The sequence below is a fragment of the Rhinoraja longicauda genome, chromosome 33 (genome assembly GCF_053455715.1).
Source record: "Rhinoraja longicauda isolate Sanriku21f chromosome 33, sRhiLon1.1, whole genome shotgun sequence".
Classification (NCBI taxonomy): Eukaryota; Metazoa; Chordata; class Chondrichthyes; order Rajiformes; family Arhynchobatidae; genus Rhinoraja; species Rhinoraja longicauda.
In genome coordinates, this window is record NC_135985.1 from 11,714,367 (window position 1) to 11,729,129 (window position 14,763).

The window sequence follows — 14,763 nt, forward strand, 5'->3', positions numbered from 1 at the left end:
GCCTAACAACTTTGCTTGATAATTGCTGTGCCCAAGACTGCAAGAAACACACAGACCAATATGGACGTCGCCCAGTCCATCGCTCAGATCGACCCCCTCCAGCCCCGACATCATCGACACTTCATGATGCCTCGAGATTGCGACTAACATCATCAAAGATAGACACAAAATGCTGGCAGAACTCAGCGGGACAGGCAGCATCTCTGAAAAGAAGGAATGGATGACGTTTAAGGTTGACCTTCTCTTCTCTTCAGAGATGCTGCCTGTCCTGCCGAGCTACTCCAGAATTATGTGTCTATCTTTGGGGTAAACTAGCATCTGCAGTTCCGTCCTACACAACAAAATCAAAGACCACTCACACCCCAGTAATTCCCTCTTCTCCCCTCTCCCATCAGCTAGAAAATACAAAGGCTTGAAAGTGCATACCACCAGATTCAATAACAGCTTCTTTGGCACTATCATCAGATTCTGAACAGATCTTTCATATACCTGGGATATAATCCCAATCTTCCAATCTACCTCATTGCAGCCCTTGCACTTTATCTTCTCCTTCCTTGTGGTTCCAACACGAATACACTGTTTATTTTCTCTTTTGCACTACCTGGTGTACTCTCGTAGGAGTATGAAGATTATTAATGTTAAGATAAAGATTAAAAAACAATTATGCCATTAAAATGGTCTACGGTCACACATCAAATCATCATGATGGTCCGTTAGCTCAAAAATAATGCAAACTGCTTAGAATGTACAGAAAGAGAATTCTGCTTAAACTTGAAGAATATGAATGTCTAATTTGGACTGTGGTGTTATGGAGGAACATGTAGTTAACATGGAATAGAACAAGGGCATTACATTTACCAGAATCCTGCTAATGAGGAAGATTAAGTGATACAGAGAAGGGAAAGATTGAAATATTCAGATGGTCAGGGGCAAACAACATTTATGACAGAGATCTAGGTTACCAGTAAACAAGTATTTCAGTCTGCAAGGCATATGCAAGATAAAACATGGTTCAATCAGCAGAGGAAGAGATGGAGCGGGCGATAATGAACCAAACATCATTTTGAAAAGAACGGACGTGAAATAGCGCTGGAAATTGGTGGTTTACAGACAAGATGAATGAAATATGGGATTGGAGAGGGTGGAAGCAGAACCAAAGAGAACTTGGAATCAACTGGAAAGCAAGTGGGGAAGGGGACAGTGTCGGGGTCACTCAGAACAAGAGCCCCCAAGGTTTCATGGAACACACTGTCCCTACACAATCTCTTTGCACAGGATGCAATGTGCCTATTAAATCTGTCGGATTTATAACCAATATATTTGTATTCACAAATAGTTCTCCAAGTTTGTTTGAATTAAATCTAGAGACGAAAACAAACTACACACTGGCAGATTTTACAACTCGTTTAAGGCAGCTGTTTGTTCCTGACTGGTTCATTGACGGGGATTAGAAAAGTGATGGTCAGGGAGTATTCACAAGAATAGCAGGCATCCAACTGGGGCCTTCATCAGATGGAACCCACAGCAGCCTTGTCTTAGCCCTTGGATCAGCTCGAGAAAAACAGCAAGAAGATGACCAGTGCTACGCACCACTAATGCTAAGATGTCTCCCTGTACATCATCCGAATGACAAATCCAAAGCAAGCAAATCAGCACATTTGTTATGGGTTTTTGGATTATTATATTACGTTCACCCAGAGGTTGTGAATCTGTGGAATTCTCTGCCACAGAAGGCAGTGGAGGCCAATTCACTGGATGTATTCAAGAGAGTTAGATATATAATACAATACAATATATCTTTATTGTCATTGTACAGGGGTACAACGAGATTGGGAATGCGCCTCCCATACGATGCAATAAATTAATTAGCTGGTCAGTATTAATTTAAACAACCCAATGAAACAAATTGTAACAGTTTTAAAACAGAATAAAGTGCAAGTAGATCTGTGCCGGTTTGCTGTGCGATGTGACCATCCGGCTCAGCAGGACCGGTTCATAGCAGCTATGGCCCTGGGGATGAAGCTGTTCCTGAGTCTGGAGGTGCGGGCGTAGAAGGCCTTGTATCGTCTGCCCGATGGTAGAAGTTCGAACAGACTGTTGCAGGGGTGTTAGCTCTTGGGGCTAACAGAATCAAGGGATATGGGGAGAAAGCAGGAACGGGGTACTAATTTTGGATGATCAGCCATGATCATATTGAATGGGAGCCTACTCATGCACCTTTTTTCTATGTTTCTATGTTATTTAGAGTAACCATTGGTTCCTTACGAATGGCTCTATTCCTTGGGTATATCCTCTTTCCTGGGTAACCTTTGATCTTTGGAAAATGTTAACATCTTAAGTGTGTCAGTGAACAGGATTTGGGGATTTCCGAGCATTCATTCTCCAGGCCTGAAGTTGAGGTAGAGAATATGCCTTCCGTTGTCCTCTCACTAATGGACAAAAACATTAAAAATGTAGAGCTTTCGGTGATAAGGAACTTGAACATTTTTTTCTTTATTTCTGCTTTCATCCAGTTTTACACGTTCTTTCGTACCAACATAAGAAAAGTCCTCTGGAAAAATAGGTCACAGAATCACACAGCACTGAAAGAGGCCCTTCGGCCCAACTGGTCCATGGCGAGTAAGATGCTCCATCTACACTAGTCCCACCATTTGGCCCATTTCCCTCCTAAACCTTTCCTATCCAGGTTCGTGTTCTGAAGGGGCAGAAAAGCCAAGGAATCCACAGTGACCTAAATGCACATCACTAAACATAGTAACACCACTGAAAATGCCCGCAGAACGTGAGGGTTTATTTTGAGAGCCAAATTAAAAGTTAAACTTGCTTCAAACTATACAGTATTACATAATTTTTAAATAATCTGTTATTCAAACTTTTGAAAGCATTAAAATTATTGGGTACATTAAATAATATATTTTTTAAATTATTTTAAAATTCAAAAGTACATGAGGGTAATTCAAAACACGAAACAATTTTTTTTTAAAACAAGTTGCCTTACAGACAATAGGTGCAGGAGTAGGCCATTCGGCCCTTCGAGCCAGCACCACCATTCAATGTGATCATGGCTGTGATCATCCTTCCTAATCTTCTGGCCAGAAATCCCCATTGAAGTGAATGGGTTCTCCTATCCTAGTCCAGAATGACTGGAACAGGATTGACGAAGCACATTCATGAACCTGATGCAGGGAATCTCTACAAGACTGGGCTTCACCATTGTACTCCATGTGTACACCAGCCACAAGGCACAGGAAGAGATCCAGACTCCTGCATTCATTGCAACTGCGCAAACCTACGGAGGATTCAGTGGTTGAAAATCAACCTTTCCAACGTCTGCCCAGCAAGATTCACCCTGATTATTTTTCAGCACTAAAAAATTTATGTACCGTACCGAGTTTTGTACCGTACCGTGTTTTGCCTGCCCCTGTAATTCCAATTCTGTGACTTACATTATGGAGCCAGCTTCCACTGTTTATGCTGTTAAATTGGTCTTACACCCAGTTAATAGACTCCACTTACATCTGTCACTTCAGTACAGAAATGTCAATTCAGCAGCAGCAGCCACTTTGGGGACACAGCACCAGGTTCCCAGAATTCACATCCTACAAGTTAAAAAGTTACAATAAAGAACAAAGGTTTTAAACAAACAATCCACCCACACTTCCTTCTGTCAAATTCTGAAGATTAAAGCTATTCCAAAACTATTTTGCCGACCTTGACGTGATTTATTTCCAGGTCTCACTTCACATCAGAAATTGCCTCCTTCCTTCCCTTCTCTAACTTTAAAATGAGAAAGAAAGGTAGGCTGTAGGACTTTGAAATATACGCATGCACAAAGAGCAAACATAACATTTTAGATTTTGAGATGGTGCTCATCTATCACGTCTTTGGTCTTTTTGCACTATTATTGTTTATTTGTTTTATACACATGTATGTACATATATACTGAACATTTATTATATTGTTTAAGGAGTACTATGTTAACACATTCTGTTGTGCTACTGTGAGTAAGAATGTCATTGTTCTGTCTGGGACATATGACAACAAAACACTCTTGACTCTTGCGTATTTTGTATTACAAAATAGTAATTATAGTACTATAGTAATCAAATCTAAGAAATATCTGATATTTCAGGAAAGTCGGGTTTACATTTTAGTCTTAAAAGAGATGCCATAATATGGGGGAAATTCCTCTGATGTCAGATACTGAATCTTTACCTCAGTCACGCATTCAGAAAGATACTGATCGCATAGAAACATGGAAAAATAAGTGCAGGGGTAGGCCATTCGGCCCTTCAAGCCAGCACCGCCATTCGATATGATCATGGGTGATCTTCTAAAATCAGTACCCCGCTCCAGCTTTTTCCCCATATCCCTTTAGCCCTAAGAGTGCTGCCATTGGGGGACTAGATCGGCATGGTGGCGCAGCAGTAGAGTTGCTGCCTTGCAACGCCAGTGACCCGGGTTCGATACTGACTACGGGTGCTGTCTGTGCAGAGTTTGTACGTTCTCCCCATGACCGCGTGGGTTTTCTCCAGTTTCCTCCCACACTCCAAAGACGTACAGGTTTATAGGTTAGTAGATTTGAAGAAGGATCTCGACCCGAAACGTCACCCCTTCCTTCTCTCCAGAGATGCTGCCTGACCCGCTGAGTTACTACCCCAGGTTTATAGGTTAATTGACTTCAGTAAGTTGTAAAATAAACTGTCCTTGGTGTGTAGGATAGAGTTAATGTGTGGGGATTGCTGGTCGGCACGGACTCTGTGGGCTGAAAGGCCTGTTTCCACACTGTATTTCTAAAAAAAACTAGAGAATTGGTGCTATCTGGACCTCAATTCAAATTTTGTTGTCAAAGGGTTGCAATGCTGAAAATTGGTCACTTGAAACAGAAGGTTGTCTTTGTTCCTGTGCTCTGAGTTTTCTTATCTGCAGTGCATTCAAATCCATTTGATTACCCAAATCTAATCTATCATCATCCATCCCACATCTCTCAATAAACAATTGGGCTGTCCGGAACACTAGTAACCAAACAAAGTTAATAGAAACCCTGCTTGCATCTGGCAATGTTTAACTGAGCAAGACCCTCCACCCGGTTTGTGTGGAAATAGGTAATAGAAAATAAACACATCAAGCATTTTGATAGGTAATAGTGACCATAAAGATAAAACAGGAGCAAACTAAACTGCCTAAAAGCTCAGAGGTTAGCTACTTTCACCCAGGAAAGTTTTGCTTGAATCAGCCCAATAAAATTCAAATAAAAGACAAAAGGAAAGGGGTATATTTGTTTCCAATGGGCTTACATTTCTGGCATTTGCAGAACAGTTCAGAGACAGTCATCCATTTCCTTAAATAAATAGCCCTTTGTTATGTGTTATCCTCGGCAGCAAGTGCCAGAGAATAACTGCGAGATGCTGCACCTTAGTAAGGGGGAGGAGAAGGCCTGATGTCCTCTGGAAAAACCAGGTGTGCTGAAGAAGCAGACAAACTGAGGGACCCACAGTGACAGACATGCACATCACTAAATGTAGCAACGCAAATACCATCCATAGCAACCATCAATCATCTGATAATGCTAATCTCATTTTTATTCACCTCACATTCCCATCAACTCCCCCCAGATTTTGCCCCTTACCTGCACACTAAGGGCAACTCACAGTGTAGAACTAATGTACCAACCCGCACATCTTTGGAATGAGGGAGGATACTGAAGCACGCAGGCGTAAGGTGGCAAGGAGGAAGGGCAAACTCCACGCAAACGGCGCCCGCCATCAGGTCACTGGCACTGCAAGGCAGCAACTCTACCAGCTTGTGCTTCTGTGCCACAAGCTGTGAAACTATATCACCTGTTTCGGTACATCATCATTTACTTCTCAAATCTTTAAATCTCTATTCTTAAGGTTGTAAGTCTAGTTTTCCATTCTGTTCCTCCATAATTACACCCTTTAGAAACCGGACAAAATCCAGGCATATCTGTCTAATAATCCTTCGAAGGTTCATGCACCCTTTCCCAATTTCCACCACTGTGCAATGTACTCTAGATGGGTCCAACCAGGCCTTTGCAAAGTTATAGCCAAACTTCCTCCCTTTGCATTCTAATTATTCAGTTGCAACGGTTAACCATTTATTAGCACTGTGGAGTTTACGTCTGCTTATTCACCACCATTTAACTACCAGATATCAAAATGTCTTTCAGTAACCAAAGATTACTGGTAGTGGTATCATGTAGGATGGACCTGCCTCCAAAAGGATGAACCTGCCTCTAAAAGACAAATAGTGTACGTCAATGATAGTTGAGGGATAAATGTCGGGCAGAACACCCAGGAGAATTATCCGACTCTTTATATGAAATCACGTGACAGCAGCAGCTCCCAGACTTTGAGCAAAAACCCCACTAATCCACATCCAATAATAAACGCAACCCCCATCCCCTCCAAAGAAAGCCCAAGACTCCATGTACCCATGATGGTGGTGCAAGCAAGATTGTCATTGTACCTGTCCTCACCATACTTGTGCCAATGACAATGAACTCAGCTTGACTTGTAACCTGATGATGTCAGGGGCTGTTCCCCATGAGAAGTTGGGGCTGAACAAGGGATTGTTGAAGACTGTCTGGGACAGCTAGCGTACTAGATACATTTTTACATACTTATGTAAGATGGAACTGCAGATGCTGGTTTAAACCGAAGATAGACACAAAATGCTGGAGTAACTCAGCGGGACAGGCAGCATCTCTGGAGAGAAGGAATGGGTCAAGTTGCGAGTCGAGACCCTTCTTCAGACGTTCTTTTTTTACAAATCTTATAACTTCAGTATTTTTAAAACCTCTCAGATCATCTGTAATATTTAGGGTCCTCCCAAGGGAATCATACACGACACGTTGGGAGTGTTTTCAAATATGCCTCAGGATCTGTTGAGACTACCTGAGAGGGAGGAAATAGCCTGGGTAAACCATCTCACCAAGTAGACAATAGATAATAGGTGTAGGAGGAGGCCATTCGGCCCTTTGAGCCAGCACTGCCATTCAATGTGATCATGGCTGATCCTTCTCAATCAGTACCCCGTTCCTGCCTTCTCCCCCTACCCCCTGACTCCGCTACCCTTAAGAGCTCTATCTCGCTCCCTCTTGAATGCATTCAGAGAATTGGCCTCCACTGCCTTCTGAGGCAGAGATTTCTTCAGATTCACAACTCTCTGACTGAAAAAGTTTTTCCTCATCTCAGTTCTAAATGGCCTACCCCTTATTCTTAAACTGTGGCCCCTTGTTCTGGACTCCCCCAACATTGATAGTAGCGGGCCTGAGAGTGGAACACAGCCACTGTGTTGTATTCATATCATATCATATCATATACATACAGCCGGAAACAGGCCTTTTCGGCCCTCCAAGTCCGTGCCGCCCAGCGATCCCCATACATTAACACTATCCTACACCCACTAGGGACAATTTTTACATTTACCCAGCCAATTAACCTACATACCTGTACGTCTTTGGAGTGTGGGAGGAAACCGAAGATCTCGGAGTAAACCCACGCAGGTCACGGGGAGAACATACAAACTCCTTACAGTGCAGCACCCGTAGTCAGGATCGAACCTGAGTCTCCGGCGCTGCATTCGCTGTAAAGCTGGAGTGTCAGGCTGGAGATCTTGGAGCTCCAGTCCCAGTGAAACCACAAAAGTGAAACACTCCAGAGAGATTCTGCCAACCTCTGTCACATTTACAAAGATTCCTGGCTAACTTGAAAATCTTTATTAAAAAAAATCTAATTCAATGCTTTTAAATTAATTTTAAATGAAGCAATTCTATCCCTTTAACAATGTTTGACAAATAAGATATAATTGTTATAACTCATATAACAATTCAGTGAACCAACAGCAATGGAACGCAGGTTATTAAAAGGCAACACTTTATTGTAGTGAGGACTGCTTCAAACGTGCTTAATAAAGCCAAAGATAATGCCAATGGCAGCAGCAACATCCTGTATTTATGCTGATGCAAGGAAAAAGTAGCAGATGTCAGGATAGCCCTCACGCTGAAATAACACCAGATGATAAAGTTTCCTTGAACTCCTTATGAAACAATTTTTTTCCAAAATTGTAACGATTAGGATGAATTATAAATATCGGTTGTGGGGCAACTGGGGACAGATTCTTGGGAAAGATTTATTTTATCAAAACTGAAAAGGTTAATTGAAATGTATTTAATTCAAAAACACTGAACAACTTAATTCAAAAGATTAAAGGTAAGACGTGGAGTTATAGCCACCCATGTCAATACTACATGCAGTATCGAGCGCCCTAATCTACGGAAATATGGGCAGCTGAAGAAGAAACAATACAACATGACAGTAAGCTAAGGTAGACACATAAATCTGAAGTAACTCAACGGGTCAGACAACATCTCTGGATAAAAGGAAGAGGTGACTTTTATAATAGGAATAGGAAATGTCACCTATTCCTTCTCTCCAGAGATGCTGTCGGACCTGCTGAGTTACTCCAGCTTTTTGTCTCTATCTTTGGCTTAAACCAGCATCAGCAGTTCTTTCCTACACAATACAGAAAGCTACTTGGAACAGGCACACCATGTAATTTTGTTAATGTTAGCCTCTGAATCCCTGCAAAGCCTAAAGACCACTTCCAGTGGCATTCACTGGCATACTTTAAATTGAACATGCAAGCACACAAGATCTGAAGGATCATGAGGAATAGGCATGTAATGTTGTATTTACTAGTAACAGTCACATAAGGACAAGGAGATAAAGATGTTCCCAAACCGGAAACCCTGGATGAACAAGGAGGTACAGAACCTGCTGAGGGCACACAACAATGCCTTTAAATCTGGTGACACTTCAGCATACAGTGTTGCCAGGTCAAACCTGAACAAAGGTATTAAAAGGGCCAAAGACACCCACAGGCAACGGGTGGAAGACCACTTCAACACCACGGACACCAGAAGCATGTGGCAGGGTGTCAGGGACATCACTGGCTACAAGAGCAGCCCTGCCTGCCCCCACAGCGATATGGCACTGACCAACGAGCTTAACACCTTCTTTGCCCGCTTTGAAACTGGCAAAACCACCTTGAGTGAAAGAACCCCAGCCGAGGCGGTGGGACAGGTCTTGCAACTGAGCACACAGGAGGTACAACGCGCTCTGCAAAGGGTCAACTCACGCAAGGCTGCAGGACCAGATGGAGTTCAAGGAAGGGTACTGAAGGACTGTGCTGAACAGCTGGCTGAGGTATTCACCAGGATCTTTAACCTGTCATTATCTCTGGCTACGGTCCCCAAGTGCCTGAAGTCGGCTATCATAGTTCCGGTGCCGAAAAAAGCAAAGATCTCCAACCTGAACGACTACCGCCCAGTTGCCCTAACGCCGATAGTCATGAAGTGCTTTGAGAGGCTGGTCCTCTCACACATCAAATCCAGCATCCCTGACTCACTGGACCCACATCAATTTGCATACAGGGCAAATAGATCCACAGAGGACGCCATCTCTCTGGCTCTTCACACTGTCCTGACTCACCTAGAGAGACAGGGCACGTACGTGAGGATGCTATTCATAGACTATAGCTACGCCTTCAACACGGTCATCCCCACCAAGCTCATCACCAAACTCCACCAGCTAGGCCTCAGCTCGTCATTATGTGACTGGATCCTGGACTTCCTGCTGGAACGACCGCAGGCAGTGAGAATGGGCCCGCACCTGTCCTCCACTATCACCCTGAGTACCGGCACACCACAGGGCTGTGTTCTGAGCCCCATGCTCTACTCCCTCTTCACACACGACTGTGTTCCTGCATTCGACACCAACACCATTGTCAAGTTTGCAGACGACACAACGGTGATCGGGCTTATCACCAACGGGGATGAAACAAACTATAGAGCGGAGATGCAGAACCTGGCGGACTGGTGCTCGGATAACAACCTGTCCCTAAATACCACCAAGACCAAGGAGCTGATCATCAACTTCCGTAGGTCACATAACGGGGAATATGCCCCGATCTCTATCAACGGGGACAGTGTGGAGAGAGTGTCCAGCTTCAAGTTTCTGGGCACTCACATTTCGGAGGACCTAACATGGTCCAATAACACTGCTGCGCTGGTCAAGAAGGCACAACAAAGACTGTTCTACTTAAGAACACTGAAAAAGTCTGGTCTACCCCAACAGCTGCTGACGACCTTCTACCGCTGCACCATAGAGAGCATCCTAACGCATGGCATCCCTGTGTGGTACCTCAGCTGCATGGAGGCAGAAAGGAAAGCTCTACAGCGGGTAGTCCATAGAGCTCAGAGGGCCATCGGAACACAGCTACCAGACTTGGAGGGCATCTACAACACACGATGCCTCAGAAAAGCCACCAGCATCCACAAAGACTCTTCACACCCCTGCAACAGTCTGTTCGAACTCCTTCCATCGGGCAGACGATACAAGGCCTTCTACGCTCGCACCTCCAAACTCAGGAACAGCTTCATCCCCAGGGCCATAGCTGCTATGAACCGGTCCTGCTGAGCCGGATGGCCACAACGCATAGATCAACTTGCACTTTACCCTGTCTAAAAAACTGTTACAATTGTTTCGTTTCGTTGGGTTGCTGTTAATTACTTAAATTATTGCATCGTATGGGAGGCGCATTCCCAATCTCGTTGTACCCCTGGGTACAATGACAATAAAGATATATTGTATTGTATTGTATTGTATTGTATTGTATTGTATAATGCAAGTTAGTGTTTTTTTAAGATGGCTCCACATCAATATCATAGGAGTTCCAGAATCTTTTCCAAAGTACAAGGAACAAATGCTCCAAGAGATTCCCATTTAACACCAATCAAGTCATTACAGATGAATCAATGTAAAATGCTGACAGTTAATAACATCAACCCTTTCTGTTTAGTTTTGATTAGAGATACAGTGTAGAACCAGACCCTTCCGCCCACTGAGTCCACGCTGACCAGTGATCACACATACACTAGTTCTATGTTATCCCACTTTTGCATCATACACGCCAAGTACAATTTACAGAAGCCAATTTATCTGCAAACCGGCACGTCTTTGGAATATGGTAAGAAACCAGAGCACCCACAGAAAGGCCACGCAGGGAGAACATCCAAACTCTGCACAGACATCGCCTGAGGTCAGGATCGAACCAGAGTCTCTGGCTTGAGAAAAACTGATTCAATGGCTCAACCGTTCCTATATATTCAGGGCTAACCACACTAGTCAGCCATCTATGTCCCACAGCTCTGCAACCTTCAGTACGGCAAAATGTCAACCAGAGGTCAATACACTAACATTTGTAAAACCAAACATCACAATTTGCTTCAGTTCTAGATGTAGAGGTTCAGAATGATGCTTCCCTAATGAATTTACACCATTTCAAAAATCAAAACATGCTTATGTCAAAACATTATAAAACAGGCTTCATAGCTGGATTGTTAAGACATTTTTAATGTTGTTGTATGTACAGGAATTCCAAAGAGTAAATTGAAAAAAAATGTATGGAGAAAAAAAAAAAATCACATTATTTCTGCAGAAAGTGTTTCCTAAAAGGGCGAGAGAATGAAAAAGGATGAAAATCCATCTGCATCATACACTTTGCGGCACGGTGGCGCAGCGGTAGAGTTGCTGCCTTACAGTGAATGCAGCGCCGGAGACTCAGGTTCGATCCTGACTACGGGTGCTGTACTGTACGGAGTTTGAACGTTCTCCCCGTGACCTGCGTGGATTTTCTCCGAGATCTTCGGTTTCCTCCCACACTCCAAAGACGTACAGGTTTGTAGGTTAATTGGCTGGGCAAATGTAAAAATTGTCCCTAGTGGGTGTAGGATAGTGTTAATGTGCGGGGATCGCTGGGCGGCGCGGATCCGGTGGGCCGAAGGGCCTGTTTCTGCGCTGTATCTCTAAATCTAAAACTCCATATGGAAATCCCAACAAGAGGACCGTGTACAAATGGAGCAGGGTCATCTGTGAGGCATGGATACTGAATGCCTATCATCAGCTCAAGCAGCAGAATTGAATTCCAAAAATATTTTGCCCGGACCCTCCCAACTATGTTTATCCAGTGCATAGCTGATGCTGATAAAATAATCCAGGTTTTTGCCCAATCTCAGTCCTGGCTTTATCACTGCCCAAATCCCCACACAGACCAGCGGGTGGGAGAAAAAGCTGGCGGAGGAAAGATGCTGCTGATTGTTATCAAGCAAGCCCTGCCAAAAATGCACACATGCTCTTTCTCTGCAGTCTCAACCTGACTGAATGGAATCCCCCTGTGTGCAATCTGCAGAAACCTTAAGTGATGGTTTCTTGGATGAAATATCAGACTTAGCACTTAAAAATAGACAAAAAAATTTAGCTTGACTTAATGTTGTCCCCCATCCAAATTCCCTTCCCCCCCACAATCACTTAAGAGTTTATTAGACATTTGAAATGTTGTCTTATCCACAACTAAAGCTTTCAGGATTTTCCAAATGGTCAACCTCCATGCAAGCAACTGGTTATAGTGGTCCTTGGGTTGAGGGACATCACTGCCAAGCCAGAAATCGTTCTCAGTCACGTCTAACGGATCCTGTACTTCCAACAACAGACCGAAGAACAGAAAACACGGCAGACTTTCCTCGAGTCCTCCCAAAGGCGACCAACCAGTATCAACCCGGCCAAAATCATCTAACTCGGAATCAAGCCTAGCAATTTCCACTGTCAGTGAGGCCACACCCAAATTGGGGGAACAGCATCTCACATCTCACGAGGGCAACTTACTACCCAGCAGTATGAATATTGATTTCTCTAATTTAGAGTAACCCGTGCATTAACTCTCTCTCCGGCTCATCCCCACCCTTGTCGTCTTGCTGTTTCATTGTCCGTATTCCTCCGTTATCCTCCACATTTCCTGGCTCGTTGGTGCCGGCTCTGATTTGTTTGCTACCTTTACATACCTCTACTAGTTTCCTTCTCCCTTGTCTCTCAGGCTGAAGAAGGGTCTCGACCTGAAACGTCACCTATTTCTTTTCTCCAGAGATGCTGCCTGACCCGCTGAGTTCCTCCAGCATTGTGTGTCTATCTTCTTGGTTTCAAACTACATCACATGGCAGATTTATTTTGTTGAGATGTTTCATTCAGCTCAGAAAAGCAGCTGCAGCTGCGAGTTCTCTGTGTTGCCGGTGACATGGTGTTCTGTATGCACATCAACAATTTGGAAAACCAACAAAAAACACTCACAGCAGGTACTGTTTTTATAAAGACCTTAAACCAACCCAGCATTTTATTGGCTTAACTCTATGTAAACATGAAATGAATGGATGTGTTAACTAGGTAAGTGGTAATTCCCAAGAGAGTTAAGGCAGGTACAAAAAACCGGAGTAACTCAGCGGGACAGGCAGCATCTCAGGAGAGAAGGAATGGGTGACGTTTCAGGTCAAGAACCTTCTTCTTCAAGGGTCTCGCGCAAAATGTCACCCATTCTTTCTCTCCAGAGATGCTGCCTGTGCCGCTGAGTTATTCCAGCTTTGTGTGTCCATCTTCAGTTTAAACGAGCATCTACACTTCCTTATTCACAAAATGCTGGAGTAACTCAGCAGGTCAGGCAGCATCTCGGGAGAGAAGGGATGGGTGACGTTTCGGGTCGAGACCCTTCTTCAGACTGACCTCGGGACTTCTACGACCACACATCTACAGTTCCTTGCAACAGAGTTGAAGACTTCCCCATTCTCTTTCTCCACATCAGCCTCCTCCCTGCTTATTCCCAGGGAATGCGAATTTAATCCTGCTGTTTCATTTTCTAGTCTTTTATTATCCATAAAGTATCCATACAGTAAAAACTGCACATACTGTCCTTGCAAAGGCCACCTCCCTCATGATCAGGAATGTCGGAGTGTCTGAGTCAATGTTGTCAGCTGGTCCACATGGTGTGTTCGCCTCTGGGCACCGAGACCAAACAAAGCATTGCCCTCAGGGGGTGGGTGCGAAGCAGACGGGCAAGGATGGCTCACACAGTTCAATGAATTTATTCCACAATAGCAACTTTCAAAAGAGAAATACTGTAGATAAAAACCTGAGAGAAAGCAGGGCTATGGGAAACAAGTGGCACTAATCAATAGACGCGTTCTGAGTCAGACTCGCACAGCACAAGCACAATAAACAGAGTAGCCACTGTTTGTACTGTGTGTGGGTTTTTTTTTAAGTGGGTAAAACTCTCTTTACTCTGGCTGTGAGAGTTCTGTAAACTAACACTCAAAGAGGTAGGAGTCAGAAGAAAAAGCAGTATTATTTTGTCAATGGAGCAAACACAAAACTTCTCCCTTAACCCTCCAAAAGAGCTATAAGTGAGTGTAGAACAAAGTTTCAGCTATTCATAACTTATTTGCTTATCCATCAGATTAGATTACATTCTCAAAGACACTCCAGTGGGTCCAGCTTTTTATGGAACACTAGACCAAGTGGACACGTTGGGCCCAAACCTCTCCTGCATTGGTGCAGCACCCTCTCCTCCCCCCCTCCCCCCCATTCCCCTCCACCCCCTCCCATCCCCCACAACCCCCTTATCCTCCCTCCCTTCACCCCCTCCCTCCACCCCCTCCCCTTCCCCTCACCCCCACCATCCCCCTCAACCCCCTTATCCTCCCTCCCTTCTCCCCCTCCCTCCACCCCCTCCCTCCCCTCCCTCCACCCCCCTCCCCTTCACCATCCTCCTCAAACCCCTTATCTTCCATCCTCCCTCCTCCCCCCCCCCTCCCTCCCTCCTCCCTCCCTAGGAGATAGATTTAAACTTTAAAATGTG

The 14,763-nt window shown here is 44.2% G+C and overlaps 1 protein-coding gene across 4 annotated transcripts in view; it reads right to left on the reverse strand.

Annotated features, from left to right (window-relative positions):
- cgnl1 (cingulin-like 1) overlaps positions 1-14,763 on the reverse strand; it is a 132,243-nt gene that overhangs the window by 101,265 nt on the left and 16,215 nt on the right. Inside the window, exon 1 of one of the 4 annotated variants that reach the window (XM_078427047.1) lies at positions 12,923-13,008. The exons of the other annotated variants lie outside the window; for them this stretch is intronic. The gene's annotated coding sequence lies outside the window, so the exon portion shown is untranslated. Of the gene's footprint in view, positions 1-12,922; positions 13,009-14,763 lie in introns of those variants that run through there. 4 annotated transcript variants of the gene reach the window in all.